This window comes from Haliaeetus albicilla, chromosome 28 (genome assembly GCF_947461875.1).
Source record: "Haliaeetus albicilla chromosome 28, bHalAlb1.1, whole genome shotgun sequence".
In the NCBI taxonomy this organism is placed as follows: Eukaryota; Metazoa; Chordata; class Aves; order Accipitriformes; family Accipitridae; genus Haliaeetus; species Haliaeetus albicilla.
In genome coordinates this window covers 7,305,813-7,322,938 of record NC_091510.1, presented here as the reverse complement: position 1 = coordinate 7,322,938, position 17,126 = coordinate 7,305,813, and the positions used below count along the sequence as shown (strand labels likewise).

Below are 17,126 nucleotides of genomic sequence, written 5' to 3'. Positions count from 1 at the left end.
GTTTCTTGCCAAAGTATACAGCACAGATGAAGATCACCAGGTAATAGGATAAACACAATGTTGTATTAGCAAACCAATTGTGGGATTGTTTTAGTTAAAGTACAGGAAAAATGGAACCGATCAAAGTGAAAACAAAGTCAAAGCAAAACCAGTATGGGAGTCTGTCTCAAAAGAGCCTATACATGTACCGGTACTAACTCAAGTTTATCTATAAAAGAAAGATTCCTCCTCTTAAACAATAGGTTTTATTTAAGTTTAAGATTTATGACTGAAGTAAAACCATGGTTCTTCTCTGGCTGAAGTTACATTAAAATCAGAACTCTCCATGTTCTTAAAAATATGTGTCTCTCTGTATGTATGTCTGTATAAAAAATAAACAACAGGCCAACTTAGGTAAACTGACTATGTGTCCCTTTAATTTCTAAAACTTTGAGGAAAATAAACAACTCCATATACTTGGACTTAAGAATATGAATCTCCCACTGAAATAATTTAAATTTTTTTTTTGAGACCCTTAGGAAAAAATACATGTTAGAAATTCACATTATACACAATATTTATTTTTATATATATATATATATATATAAAAAGCACACAGTAATACCTTGATGCAACTCAAAAATTTTAACTGATAAACTAAAAAAACCTGAAAACCACCTTACAACTTTCTTTGTAGCTGGATATTGTGAGGGAAAGATTAGTACATATAAAGTCAGAGATTATGTTGAAGAAAACTCTTTGAAAACCTTAGACCAACTCTGTCTACTGGCTGTAATTATTTTTAGGAGTCTCAGGAAAGAAAATGTAAGTTGGAATGGAAAAAACCCGTATACGTGAAGTACAGCCTCTGATTGACTGACATTATGAAAAAGTTTTCTTTCTACAAAAGAATTGGTAGGATGATGTATAGTTCATGGAAATAGGTTTATTCTGACTATAGAGACACATGTATTTTAGGGAAATACATGATACAGCACGTACTATTTTGTGTACTCTTGCAAGAGATGTACAATACCAGCAACTTAACCAGCACTGCAGAAAGGATAATGCTAATACTGTTCTTTGTTTAGCAACATCTTTCAACCATATATCAAACAAATTCTAGTTATCTAATACTGAATGATCATCTAAGAATAGAATACTTGATACTCAAATGCTATTTGGAACTGAACAAGAAAGTCAAAGAAGAAAACAGGGATTGTTCATAGTAATGTGTGCACATTACAAGAGATTTTTTTTGTTGCTGTCACTGAACCACTGCTCATCTGGAGACCACTATACATAATTGCCAGCCACCTGGTTCAGAAATATACAGGCATATGGCACAATTATTAATACTGACCCAAAGATATTGCAGTAAACATATTCCAAGTTTGAAAAAATATTTGATAAATATTCATTTAACAAATGTAAACAAATGTGTTCTATGATAAATTCTATTCTAGAAACGCACATGCTTTCACTGCCAAAGCAAAACCTCCTGAATGCCAGAAGTTCACTAGAGTTTGGGGAGTTAAGCATGTTATATCTATGACTTTCAATTATATCCAATAAAATTAAATGGAAAGGAGATCAGTAAAATAAAAATATAACATCATGCTGATCAGCATTCAAATACAAAATGTTCTGAATTAACTCTGAATTAGCATAGCGATTTTGCAAACACAGATATAACTCTTAACGTGGTCTTAAATAACAAGCCAAAATTAATTAATGTCTTAGAAACAAAATGGTAGAGATAGCGACTACAGTGATCAGAAAAGAAAAAGCCCAGATCTAAATGGCAGTTAAAAAAAAAAAAGCATTATATATTTTTAAAAGAATTAACTGAAAAATATTTGAATAAAAAAATCCCAACATATCCTTACATCATTAAATACTTATTTCCTATTACAGCAGACTCCTACGTTCTTAACGTGTAGTGCCCCTGTTACACAAACTGGCTCTTGCAGCTGTGTGTCAAGTATGTTAACACTCAGCTGTCTCTTACTCCATTCACAAATCTTATTCCACATGTTTCATTCAGTGCATGAGTCAGTCTTTTGCAGATGAGAGTTCCCCCAAACAAACAACTTTATTGGAAATGCTTGTAACCTCTGAAAAGTCAGACTTAATCTTGAGCTCTCACGGTAGTAGAGTGTCTGTAGCATCACAGAAAGGACAATATTTATGATATGTATGTTTCCAGTACAACTAATTGTACTTTAAATGAAATTTCTTGTGTTAATTACAAGTCTCCAAAGAATTAACTGTAAAAATAACAGCAGCTTTCAAAATACGACAAAAATTTCAGGTGTTTTCTTTTAGAAAGCTTTATAACTAACTTGTACCTTAGAATACAATTAGAAACCTTAAAAAAATGAGCTCTAAAGTATTTTAAAGTGAATGAATTATGCTTTAGTGGAGTATAGATAATTATCTAGGTACACAAGCCCAATTAGTTTACAGCATATCTAGTGTTCTGCTCTTAAACAATATTTGTATTATGCTTCTACCTGGTTTTGATTTCTGTACTTGAAGTAAAATTTGCTTTGATTCCTTCAGACCTATAGACAAGAAAAGTATAACAGAAAAAGAACCACTTTTTTACGTATTTCTTCACGTCAGTTCTGAAAGCAAACTATACTGTTAGTGACAAATTCTAATGTATATTCTTGTTCTAAGAGTTAGGGAAAAAAATACTTCTGACGTGAAATACACCTGGCAGTTTAAACAAGCAGTTCTCCTTCTTGTTGACCTACAAACAACCCTAGTTGCAAGGAGGCAAGGAAGGTTGTAATGTGGGAGGTGGACTATCTTTCATTCTCTAATGAGTCACAGAAACTGAAAAATCCTGTTAAAAAGGTTACTGTCAATTAACTTCTTCAGGAAAACAAAGCTGAAGAAGAATGAAACTGTGACTAGGTGAAGAGCTGTCTCTGGGGGCCAAATCATGGAAAAGATGTGTTTCTAACCCTCCAGTTGTTAACCTTCACGTTATATGTCCTAAAGTGAAGATTATAAGGTGCGAGCTATGGAGAAACCTAGAAACTACTGAAATAGATTATTATATGTACATGCTATATGTAATTATAATAAGTTATTAGCTACCAGCAGTTCCTGCTACTGAAAAGGACAACTCAGATTTTACAGATACAGTTTTCAGCTGTGCTTTAATAATGTAGTCAAACTAGTCTAAGAAAATTATAAGCAAAATTCTGCATTGAGGAGGGAAAAAAAGTGTAAATGTGATTGGTCTAGCCAGTGCAGATAAAACACCAGTAAAGATTATGATCCACCTGTAGGTTTTAAGATATTTCTTTTTAATTGATTGATTTGGGTTCAAGTTAAATGAAGCATTATTTTCCTCTCAAACTTCCCATGATAAAAGTGTCCTAGCATTTTCCAGTTGTTCTTTCTTCTAGATTTTCCAAAAACAACAGGTCTTCCAGGTTTAAGTTATAGCTCTGCAGCAGGAAGCACTGGAAGGATTATCATTCTTCCTGCTGTATAGATTGGTGCTAGCCAAGGCATACCAAGCAGTAAGGTATGAACACGTGATGGGATGGTGTAAAGAGAGAGGCAGACTCTCCTCAGTGACACCTGGTGGCAGGACAAGAAGCATTAGACACAAATTGAAATACAGGAAGTTCCATTTAAGTGTGAGAAGAGGCTTAACTGTGAGGGTGGTCAAACACAGGACCAGGTTGCCTGCAGAGGTTGTGGTGTCTCCATCCTTGGAGATATTTGAAACCTGGTATCTGAAGCCCTGAACGACCTGCTCTAGCTGACCCTGATATGAGCAGCAGGGTTGAACTAGAGGATGTCCAGAGATCCCTGCCAACCTCAGCCATTCTGTGATTCCATGAAGCAGACATAGAAGCTCTATAACATGGTCAAGTCACTCAAATTGTGGACCTTGAATCCCAGGGTGTTATGCTACCAAGGGAGCAGTCACAGAATGCCAGGTTCAGGAATCCCTTGCCTACAGCCAGTGTTCTCAATGTTTCCATGACTACTGGATCCAGGCTATAGCTTTGCCACTTGCTTTCTTCCAAGCAAGACCTCAGAAACACTGGGACTTGCAGCAAGGTATCAGGTGGTCCAGGAAGAGGCCTGTCAAAATACTATCCTGAATTCAACTACTCCACAAAACATTTTGAGTGAAACCTGTCAAAGATGAAACGTAGCAAAATCAAACCTCATCCTAAACTGCTGCAGCTTAATTACATTATTTTAGTTTAAACTTCAGCTATTGAGGTTGATGTGTGGTTTGGCAGATAGCAACAGAGCAGGAATAGAGATAGACCATACTTTTTGTAAAACTAATCCAATTGTCAAAATCGTAAACCAACGAAACAAAAAATTCTTCCTCCAAGCCCCTGCCCAACCCAGTAAAGAGTACTTTGGTGACATGCAGAGTATGATATATATCAGTGAAGTCATTTATTTGTTTTATGCTGTCGTGCTTGCCTTCAAGAGCCAGAACAAATGTCGAGCATAAGAGTTTCTCAACCTTATAAACAGGCAAACCTCAGTTAAAGAGAGTGTCATAACCTTTTATGTTTACTATAAAAAATAGAAATGTTTCACGTAAGTTTATGTGAATATGTGTGCTCATATATAACTAATATTATGTGCCATTGTAAGAAATACATCATATTAGAGGTGATAATTCAGTTTTCAAACTAGGTAACTGAAAATATCAAGGTCCAGCAATCCTAAATTCTCCCTGTTTTGTGGTCAGACTGCTTGTAACTGACTAGCAATGCAGAGTTCCATATTTTAATTTTGACTTTTCCCTTTCTAATCTGTCCTGATACTCTGTTTCTTATTAGCATAACCGCTTAACTTTACTTATTTCAGCAAAAGATAACATAGTCTAATAAGCCCATTACAGGCTCATTAATGTCAGGCCTCTAAGGAAAGATCTATATCAGTTGTCTTTCATCATTCCCCTCTCAGACAGTTTCTTTCTTTTTTTTTCCTCCCTCAAAACTCTTCTGGAAAGATGAGAGGCAGCATGAGCACTTTACTCATTTGCCACTTGTCCAGTGACCCCTACCATTTTTCTTTTTATACCCTTGTCTTCCCAACTCTGTTGTGGGTCAGCTTTATCTTCTATCCTTCACTTATCTTGGAGATACCTTTTTTGTGTTTCATGAAAACTCCTCAGACAAAATATTTAACTTTCTATTTCTAACTGACCCATAACTTCCCCATTGTGAAAGCTATGTCACTTCTGGTGATCCAATTTTCATTATATTTTGAGCATCAGTCTCCTCCTAAATGCGATTCTCCTCTGTGACCCTGAGAGGATACTCTCAGATTGCATACTAACAGAAAAAGTGGCAAAAATCCTTCTCTGAATTCTTTACATATTATTTACAGCTCTTCCTATCACACTGTAGCTCAACAGATCTTGCAGATAGATATTTGTGCATCAAAACACCAATCTGTCTGGTTTTCATGTAGGTTATCTCAAGTGTATGAAAATGTTAATGTGGTTCACAGAAATAAGAGGGTTACTTCAAGGTCTCCGAAATCCCCAAAAGAAAGATGCTGTAGTTATAATATATTTGCATGCCTAAACAACCTGTGCACACCAAGAAAAAGTGGACTTTCACCCTTTTGTGGTTAAGATAAAAGGGTTTAGAGAAGCACAGTGACGCCGTATCTCACTCTATACTGAACTTATTGTAGGCTGAGGTGACTTAGTACCTTTGTCAATTCACTACATTTCATGGACACTTAATCCATTCTGAATGCTACGTAGAGCTACATTATTTATTTGCTTGTGACCTCTTTATATGTAAAAGGGTGGTCCTATAATTCAGCTTGGAGTTCAGCGTTATCTTTATTTCAATGTATTTCAACATCTTAAGCTCTCTAAATGATACACAATGTAAAACCTTTCCTAATGGGTCCCAGAGAGCAAGGCTGATAAAAGGTATTCATTTATCAAAAATTCTACTTCAGCCATCAGCATGTTCATCAGAAATGACAATACTTTTTTAGTAGAGGCTCTCAGGAACTCAAGACGCTCATTAGAGATGCACTGCTGAATGACAACTGTATAAAGAAAGAAAAAGGTCACCTCATTGTTAATTGGTTGTCCATGTTGCATCAGCAATGCTAACATATCTTACATCAAACTAATTGTCAGGCAGCAAAAGTGAAACATGTCTCTAGATTCTGCACTCTTGATTAGCTATGTTAGGTAATTAAATTATATTAAAATATCATATAAAGAAACGAGGCAAATCAAAACAGGAAATAAAAATTACGCACATAGAAAATATGTTTTTTCAGTCCATATACATTAAGTATTTTGAAACTTTTAAAATTAACCTTAAAAGAACATACAAGAATCTTTTACTGAAAATAAAGAACCTTAAGATTAATGATGTAACTTATTACAGTAATAATAATATAATGTATTTATTTATTAAAGAAATAAATGAAATAAGGTTTAATATACCTAAGGAAAAAAGTTTTTACAACAGTAAAAGACTGAATTTGATAATAAATAAGATTCCTCCAGTGCATTACTATTCTGACATTTATTAAACAGCTTGACTTGTTTTGTAAGCATGTCCTCACCAGCATATTTCACACTGAAACAAAACCTGTGATTTTGTACACAATTTTTATTTCTTCCAGAAATCTCTTTATGTAAGTGTCAGTAAGCTTTCAGTGACAATCTTTCTTTACACAGAACATTTCCAAAACAACAAAGTTGTTATTTTTTTTTGTCCTAGTAAACTGCTATTTGTCCCTGTGAGAGGTAGTGACTCCCATCTCCTACAGCACTGAGTGGGTAAGTAGCTTGTGAACTAGGTCCTGTTGAGTTCAATGGCATGTTTTCATATCTCCCCAGTTTAGTAGATTTCATACACAGTTTGAAACGTCAGGTAGACGTAAGAAATACCACTCTTAGGGTTACTTTAAAGTGGATCAAGTATCACCTTGAAACACAGAAAAATAAAGAAAACACAAGATAAAAGCCATACAAAGTAACTCCTGCAGCAAGAGATTGCAGAAGCAATTTCATTGAAAGATAAATTTAATTTCAAATTATTTGACTGTTGAAAAAGATTTAGGTAATTTTGTTATTTTCCAACTGTTCTCAGCAGTGTTCATTCACCAGTAATCTGAGTTACAGTAGCAAGAAGAATTGCAAAGGAAAATCTCTCTAATGACTTGGACTCCAGAGATCCCAATAATCAATGTCTTAAAGTCTTTCAAGTCTATTGAAATTAACCTTAAAACAAAACCAGAAACTTCACACAGCAAAATAAATAAATCATTAACTTTATAAATCTGTCATAGGTGAGAGAAGAGATCAGTAACACAATTTTACAGGTCTAATTCTATTCCTTTTCATTATGTTTGTTGGCTGTGGTTAATAGAGGGAATTTAATCTGTGCAAGTTCTCAGGGAGTTAATTTCAGCTATTGGACAACTTATATTAGTTAGGGTGGATTCTCTCACATAAGACTGGTCTAAGAAAACACAGAAATAAAGTGTAGCATTAAAAGAACAAGAAGGAAACCACAGAAGTTTTAAAAAAGAGAAACACTTTTAGGGAGCCAGCTCGGTTTTGCTGTAGGCAAAACTAACATAACTGAGAGAAGATAGTGAAGACATTTTAGATAATATATTCAATGTAGGGCAAGATTAAGGTAGGGGTGTTTTAGGGCCTCAGGGTAAAATTTGAGGTCTTATATCCTAAAATACTGATAATTCTGGAAGATTCTTAGAACTGGGGCATAGGGTTCAAAAGAGTTCTTATAATACGATTTTTCACTGTAATACAAAACCAAAACCAAAACCAAAATGCCTTCTTCACCAAGCACTTGCTGAAGAAAGACATTCCTGCAGTCTGGCAATATAGTGTGAGTTTCCTGTTTTTTAATTATTTGCATTTGATACAGTGAACATTATTAAAATGTAACTGTCACATTTTATGTGGATTAAGTACATAATACAGTCAAAGTTAAGAGTTTAATTTTCACTTTGATTCCAGTGTATGTGACACAAATAGATAAATATACCAACAGAAAAACTGTTCAACAGTCATCCTCAGTCTGTATGAGAACAGACTTTGTCTTTTAGTTGAAATTAGGCTAGTTTAAATGGGCTAATTGTTGATGTTCTTGCCCTGTATTCACTCAATCCTTATTCATGAGACTTTTTCTTAAAAAGTGCACTAATCTACATATTCTTATGAAAATCCATGACCCTAACACAGTAATACACTTTCTTAATAGACTTGATTAAGATCTCCCCTAGAGATCTGCTGATATAGTAAAACATAGCCTTGAAGCATCTTTAGCAGTATGGATGTGGAGTACTTCGGCACCAGACCCCAGAGGCTGGGGTGTAGAAGACTGGAAGGTACCACCAGGGGACTATAAACAAAACCTCTCACAAGTAGGATTGGTTTAATTAGCCAAATCATGCTTTCTTTATGCTCTACAATCACTGAGAAACCGAGCTTAGTAGGCCTGTAGAAAGCAGCTGTTAAGATGGCATATTCAGAGAGTCAGAGTATTTTTAATAAACATCTATAGATATTAATGTTCTAGCTGTTTCATGATTATATACCTAATGCAGCACAGACTAAAGCAGGGAAAACAACATCTTATAATGGACTCTTCAAAACTTAAGAGAAATATGTGCAACAACCTGATGCAATTTAGAATACCTACACCAGTACAACACATTTTACACCAAATTAATTTGACTAATTACTAAGCCCTGGGAAACAACTTGAGCTCAGAAGTTTAAGTTTTTTAATCTCTGATTCATTATCTCTCCAAGGTCTAACTCCTTTTTTCCAGGAGTTAAATCTTGGTTGACTATTACCATTACTATATGAGAAAGGCTTAACTACTTAAAGAGCAAAAGAAAATGCTGTTTGATTTAAGTGATTAGCTTCAACTAGCAATTGTTAAGCACTGATGTGAACAAGAAAAAAGAGGGAAAACAAAATTCAATAAAGTAGTACTTAGGCCATCCAAACTACAAATATGCAGTAAAGTGTTTTTTCCCCTCATTGAGTTACTTGAGATCTATTTATATAAGGATCTTCATATAAGAAATTTTAAATATCCTTAGAAGAAAGTCAGTCATGCATACTTGACAAGCTGCTTGTCATCCAACAACAAGAAAATAGGATGCTTTATGCATAAACATTAGCATATAATGAAAATAGATCCCTGAAATAGCATGCTGAAAAATTTCCATTATCCTAGAAATCTATACCATAGTGTAATGAAACAAATAAACAAAACCTTAAGCAGTTATTTTTGTAAACATCAATTACAGATCACAGACTATTTAGCAAAACAATAACTAAAAAGGAAAGACTAAAGGATACATGCCATTCAGTACATTACACAGGCTGTGAGATGTGAAGTTCAAGAAAAAGAGGCATCACAAAAACAGTGATACCAGAGCAGAACTAGATTCAGTGACATTTCTGGAAAAATGAAAGAGGTAATCATCAGTAAACATATCAAGTTGTTAAAGGACTGAGGGTTTGCATCTTAACTCTTAAATAAGTTGCAAAAATTATTTCAATACTAGTTAAACTTTCATCACATGAAACATTTGTTTGCTCATGTCTTCATGTCCTAAAAGATATGAGAGGCAGAATTTTCTATTGATTAGAAATCAAAACAAATACTGAATGTCTTTGTAAGAGCTTTGAATTTCATGCTCTGAATAATATCATGAGTTGTCCTGGTTTTAGAGCAACTGTATATACTAGATAAGGATGACTTCTTGCCTGTTAAATCCCCATAGATTACCTTAATTTTAGTAGTTTTTTTTCAAAAACAAGACCCAGCCAGATTGCATTGTTCAGATTTTCATGTTGCTGGAAACATTTCACATTTTAAAATATTTAAACTACTTCAAGAGTAAGTAAGGGGAAAAAAAAAAAAGAAAAAATATGTTCTTCAACAAGGTCATGTTAATATGCATGGCGTTATTTAAGTGACAAAATAAAAAATGATTAAAGGTTTGACCCAAGTGTAAGTATATACAGTTTTCTTAAACATACTTGTATAAGAAGATACATACAAACAGAGAATGTCTAACCAGAGTTGTGTTCAAAAAGATTGGGAAAACAAGCAAAAATACTGAGTTTTCACCCAATTCTCATCATCTATATGTGACTTCTTCCTAACAAGAATAGTAGTAATGAAAACTTCTTCTTCCTATGTTTAGCATAATTTTAAGGCTGTGAAGCTTCATAGAGCTAAACCCAAAGTTACTTCCAGGTTACCTGTAGTTGACACCTGCTATGGATATTTTTCTTTTGTGTGTTGACTTTTTGGATGCTTCATCTCCTTGGTGTGTTAATTAAAGTTGGACATGAATACACTGTGAATAAAGTGAGTCAGATCATATCTGAAGCTTAAATGAATTGACTCTTAAAGCTTTGGTAAAATCCATATCAGCATTTCAGTTAAGACCTGGATCTTCTGTCAAAATTCTTAGAGCTCATACATCCAGGAGGTGCAGGTTAATCATAACCCTAAAGCCAGAAAAATAGACTCCAATCCAAAGTTTTGAAACTTCTTTATATCAGGGAGGAAGTTACAGGCCCAGTAACATATTCTCACATCATCCTGTGGTGCAGCAGGATCTGGAGGTAAAAAATGTGCAGTGCACCCTGCAGCTTCCCAAAATGTGGGCGACAGCATGCTATTTTGCTTACCAGGTCATTTTTTATTATTGTACCAAAGAAGAATGACTTTTCTGGCCAGCCATGCTCATATTTAAAAAGTCAATATGTAAAAAAACTAGAAAGAATAAAGAATTAAAGAACAAAAGACATGCGTCTCCATTTAGTATGAATAAGTGTATGTTCCCAGATGTGGAGGCATTTAATAGCAGACAGGGCTGAGCTACTCTATCAGATGCATCTGACAGAGAGAGATGGCACTCTTTGTGTTTCAAAACATGATGCAATTTTGTCCACTTGAATCCACTTCACAAGACACTAGAAATCCAAAATTACAGTTTGTAGCAATAAGAAGGGCATATGGATTCAGCTCACAGTTCTGCAGACCATTTCCAGGTGAATTGTTTGGACATGAGGTTGGACAGGACAACTCACTGAGTAGCGATGACCACGCTCAATACAGAGTATAGCAATAACCTGCCTTCAGGAACCAGGTATGGTGAAGACCTGGTTTAGGTTGCTGCTGAGATTATAGAAAAAGAGGAAGAAAGACATCAGTTTGTGAGTCGTGAGAAGGCCAATCTGTAGAGAAAATGGCTTGGGCAATCTGTGCCAGGAGGATGTAACAGTTCTCTCAAAGACCTGAACCAAACCTATGCACATACAAAATGAAGGACTACTCAAAAGACTCTCTTGAGGCAATAGTTGGTTTTCAGAGATCAGTAGCTCCTATACCCTTAAAATAAAATAAAAAATACAGCCTTATTTCAGAAGTGTCTTAAACCTAGTCTTAAACCTCTTAACCTGACTTAAACCTCTTTCACATTGTTCTTGATATGTGAAACCACTGAAAGACAGCAGTCCACAGGTGCAAGAATGGTCTAGAACAAAAAATGCAGCAGTCCTGAGAAGATGACTTTGAACATTATTTTCTTACACTCTATGGTCTGTGGTGAAAAAATAAATTAGATTCAGTATCTGCATTGTGTAAGTGTTTCTTACACAGTCACCACCTAGACTGACAGGTTTTTGAACCCCACTGCATTCAGTGACTGACTCCAGTCACAGTGGTGGCATCTTTGAGTGAAACAAATGGGATTATTTCCTGAAAAGAAGGGGGAAAAAACATCAAAACAAAACCCACATTAAAGTGTCTTTATCATAGCTCCTAAAGCACTTTGTCATGTAGATAACATGGAACGGCCATATCAAGGAAAGTTTAATGGAGATGCCACAAGAAATCCTTTGGTTTCCTTTCGACCTTCACTGAATGTAAATTATGAATTTTGAAGGATACTGAAATAATTTATTTTCAGATTGCTACTGTGTTACTCAGAATCACTATTGAAAAAGTAACCAACTATAATAAAGAGCAGATTTTTTTTTGTTTTACTTGCTTGACCTCTCTTCCACATTATTCAAAAGTTTGTGCAAGAAGCTGAGTACTTCTTTTGGCTCTTACTGCTGCTTAAAGTACTCAGCAACTCACAAAAATCAAACCCTAGGCTCTTTCACAGAGTCATCAGGAATTATAGAGGAAGATCTCCAAGACATTAAAAGAAAACAAAACACACAAGCAGTTGAACTATATTAAAAACCAAGAATATTTTGAAGTCAATGCCACAAAATTTGCCCATCTGCTCCTCAATCATCAGACCGGAAAATTGAAAAAGGCAAGCTCTGATAAGAACTGTAGCTGATGACACAATTTTAATTAAACTATGCTTTTGAGCTTTAAACTTTAAAATATGCTTCCAGTTTTCTGCATTTTAGAATTCTGTACACAGATGTGTATTAAGACTCTGAAAATCAGATTTCATTCTCAACAATGACGAAGGCAAGAATTTCCCAAGACCAAACACTAACACTATAGCAAATACCAAATAAGCACAATTTCCATTTAGAAAATAGAGAGAGACTGACTTTTTAGTAATCACATGCAATATGCATCTCTGTAGCAAGAAGGATATATTGGAACTGAAAAAGTAGTACATTTGTAGGGCTTTCATGAATCCACTTTGATAACATTTCAACTCATTTTTCAATTGTTAACAGTCTTACTTTGTCAGCTCTGGAACAAAAAACTCTACAAGTACCACTAAGACAAAACTCAAAACTACTAGACAACGTGGAACCACCCACATACAAATTTATACCTCCATGGAATTATGGCCTTGCTTTTAGTGCCTGACAACCTTGCAAGAGGATGAATTGCTAATAATACTAGACACTGCTCTGAGACTTTCCTTTTAGCTCAAATAAAATCCCTGTAAGGCTTCATTCCAAGCAAAGTTCAAATGCCAGCAAAACCTGCAGACTTTAATGACGCTTGGAGTAAAAAGACTGATTTAATACCACTGTGGGCTTCTACTATGTACAAGGGAACTCTCAAAATTATTTTGTGTGGATTGGTAGTGTATTGCTAAGGGGCTTACAAGAAGCACTGGTCATTTAGGGGATTTTGGGAAGTACAATCTTTATATGATATTATTAACTGAATCAGCTTTTGATGTTTTCCTAGAAATAGATTAGGTACATTTTCCAGCAGATCACTATTTCAGTTTAGTCTGCAGGTTTTATGGAGACGGAAAGCTAAAACTCAGTGTTAGAGGTCAGACTGAGTGAGAAGTGACAGGAGTTACATTTTTGGCAAATAATTCTCTCTTAAGTACAGTGAAATATTAAACTAAACACACTGAAAATATAAAGTCTAGAAAGGTAACCAGTAATAAACGATATATTTGATCTGCTTGTATTTTACAAAATCTGATCCTTTGTAACGGGAAATATTACAACATTGCCTTTATGAAAAGTTTTACGTGTATGATAAAAGTCACCAGAACCCAAACCTCAAATGATTTAAATCTATTGGAAATTTCTGAAACTGAATTATATAAAGCCCTCTTTACTCTTGTCCTAAGAAAGCTTGTTACATATTACATAGGAAAAAAAATTGAGTAAACTTACTGGTTTTTAAAATTTTGATTTCCACAGAAGTAGTAGCAATTACATTACTGTCCCCAAAGATATACTTGCCAAAAATTTTTCTTCTAAACCTTTGTGTTTAGAATAAAGCTATCATGATGTACAAGGCTTAAATAATGTGTAAGGCTGGGTCTGTTTCAGCTATGTACAGAGACAACACTTTCTGTCTGCAAAGAAAATCTTTTGTTTTCCTCAATCCACTGCCTGTCAGATGAAATGTCTGTTATATTTCCAAAGGTCTTGACTGGAAGAAGGTGAACTTGGTGTTCTGTTTTTCATAGTCTTAATCTTCAGGTAAACTGATCTTCATTAGAACAGACACCTGCTTTTCCTTTCACCTTACAGTGGATGTTTTCCTCAAATAACAAGGACAGGCAGCTGCTGAGGTGGCTAATATCCAATCAGACAAAGAATCAGTGGTTATAGAGCACTAGAGAAGGTGAAGAAGAAAGTGGTTTACTGGAAAAGAGTGACACCAGCTCATCTAGTGCTCCTGCACAGCCCGTGGTATTCCTACCGGTGGTAAATGCTTCCGTTGGAGAGTCTAGCTGTCAGAGGTTAAGTTTTCACTGAGCATAATTTTTTCTTTCAGAAAGAAATCCTATCAATTATTATTTTTCATGCACAACCTAATTATGCAGAAAAAAAAGAAAGAACTAGCCTACCTGGAACAGAGACGTAAGAGTGCTACTGCTACTGCTTCCTACATGTACTCATTTCAGAATTGGGTCAGGTGTTTACTTGTTCAGGTTGAATTTGTCAGAAAATGAGGCAACTAGCTGTGTTATTTGGCACTTCATTTTCAGAATAATTTATTGGATTGCTATAGCTCCTGGTGTCACTCTAAGCAGAAACATATTCAAATGTTTCAACTTTGTCCTTGGACTTTTACTGCTCCCCTCAAAAGATATGTGTTTGTGATGCCATAGGATCATGAGCAGCCATTAATTATGAAAATTAAATGATCTTTTATATGCTTAAGCACTTTCTGGTGTATTGAATACAAATTACAGTTCAAAGAATATAGTTTATCTTCCTCAGAGAAAAAAGTCTTCTACATAAAATAACCTGTTCACATTTTTTGTCAACTGTGAACTACAGACCACCTGAGCACAGCAGAGAACAGCTGATTGCACACTTTAGGTTCTTCTGTATAGTATGATAACAAAAAATGTGAGATGGCATGTAGGACTTCAGGGTGAGTGACATATAAGAGAGGCAAGATGCCTCCAGCACCAAAAAACCTCTGAAATTTCTTGAGAAATAGTAGATACAAAGAAAATGGGATAATTATTTGCTGGCCCACAACATAATGAATTTTCTACTAAACTTCATTCTAGCAGAGAAACAGAAATCAGCTGCTAAATTTAGTGATTTCTTATACAAGGGATCCTGTCCAGCTTGTATTAACTTCATGAGACATGATGAATATTACTTTAAATGAATAGTTTCACAGAGCTAATAAACCTATCAACTAAATTCTTAGAAACTATTTAAAAACCAGATTGATAACAGTTTAAGCTTATGTATGTATACACATTTCAGTAAAAATCCCCAAATTCTTAAAACTAGAAGGAAAGCAATTCTAATCACTAAGGGAAAAGAATTGTGTGTGTTTTAGTAAATGATGTACATTTTACATACAGTAAACACCTTAAATATATAAGGAGAAGTATCTTGAACTAATGAAGTATATTGGGTTTGCGTGGCAAGGTTTCGGTAGCGGGGGGGCGACAAGGGTGGCTTCTGAGAGAAGCTGCTAGAAGCTTCCCCATGTCCGAGAAAGCCCATGCCAGCTGGCTCCAGGACAGACCCACCACTGGCCGAGGCTGAGCCCATCAGCGACGGCGGTAGCACCTCTTTGATAACATATTTAAGAAGGGGAAAAAAGTTGCCAGGACTCAGAAACTGCAGCCGGAGAGCAGAGTGAGGGTATGGGAGAGAAGCAAGCGTGCAGACCCCCAGGTCAGTGCAGAAGGAGGGGAGGAGGTGCTCCAGGCACCGGAGCAGAGATTCCCCTGCAGCCTGTGGGGAAGACCACGGTGAGGCAGGCTGTGCCCCCGCAGCCCGTGGAGGTCCACGGTGGAGCAGATCTCCACCTGCAGCCCATGGAGGACCCCACGCTGGAGCAGGTGGATGCCCCAAAAGAAGGCTGTGACTCCGTGGGAAAGCCCGCACTGGAGCAGACTGTGCCTGAAGGACTACAGCCCACGCAAACGACCCACGCTGGAGAAGTTTGTGGAGAACAGTCTGCCGTGAGAGGGGCCCCACGCTGGCGCAGGGGAAGAGTGTGAGGAGTCCTCCCCTTGCGGAGGAAGAAGCAGCAGAAACCACGTGTGATGAACTGACCCCAACCCCCATTCCCCGTCCCTCTGCGCTGCTCAGGGGGAGGAGGGAGAGAAATCGGGAGTGGAGTTGAGACGAGGAGGGAGGGGTGTAGGAAGGTGGTTTTAGATTTTTATTTTTCATTACCCTACTCAGATTTGATTGGAATTAAATTAATTTCCCCAAGTCAAGTCTGTCTTGCCCATGATGGTAATTGCTGAGTCATCTCCCTGTCCTTGTCTTGACCCACGAGCCTTTTGTTGTATTTTCTCTCTCCTGTCCAGCTGAGGAGGGGAGTTCAGCATCCAGCCAGGGTCAGCCCACCACGGAAAGCTACCTTTCTTCTCCATTGTCACGGCTATTGCTGCAGCGACCAGTCTGTCTGTCCAGACTGCAAAAAGCTCTGCAAAATATTGAGGAGTATTCAAGCACATTAATAAGAAGCACTAAAAGTTGAATATATTTTGTGTTTCCTATTCAAGTCTTCTTTCAAGGAACTCAGTCGACTCAGTTTATCAAGGAGCTATGTTATGCAAGGTCTTTAAACACCTCTCTGGGGAACAGAAATTTCCCAATAGAGAGCTTCCCAGTCTGGCACATAAAGTTATGACAAAGCATCAAGCTGGAGTAAGACTACATACACTGAGAATAAAAGTAGATTTTTAAAAATTACTATTTTTTTAGAATTTTTTTAACAACAGAAGGCAATTATTCATTGGAACCATTACCTAAGGCTGAGCTAAATTCTCCATGGCCAGAGTTCTTTAAATCAAGATTTTGTTAGAAAAACTCTAGTTCAACAGCAGTATTAAACATGCAACAAAAATTGGGTCTTTGATTTATTATAAAGGGGATCAGATTACATGATCAGCATGAACTTTTCTGACTCTGAAGGCACTCAGGAAAAAAAAAAATCCAAAAATAAACTAAAATACATTAATCCAGCATTGACAAATGTAGCCTCCATACTAATTTTCCATAATAGCCCATCTTTATCATAAACTTTACCCATTTTCTTGTTTATTTGACATTACATGTTTTTAAAGAGAATGAATTAGAAAACATGTATATGTGTGTATATATATATATATATATATGCATATTAGCATTGGTTATTGAAGAAGACAGCAAACTCTCC

General features: G+C 36.0%; 1 protein-coding gene across 2 annotated transcripts in view; it reads right to left on the bottom strand.

Moving 5' to 3' along the window:
* Nucleotides 1-17,126, bottom strand: part of MGAT4C (MGAT4 family member C) — a 399,743-nt gene that overhangs the window by 304,429 nt on the left and 78,188 nt on the right. The gene's annotated exons all lie outside the window — the stretch shown is intronic.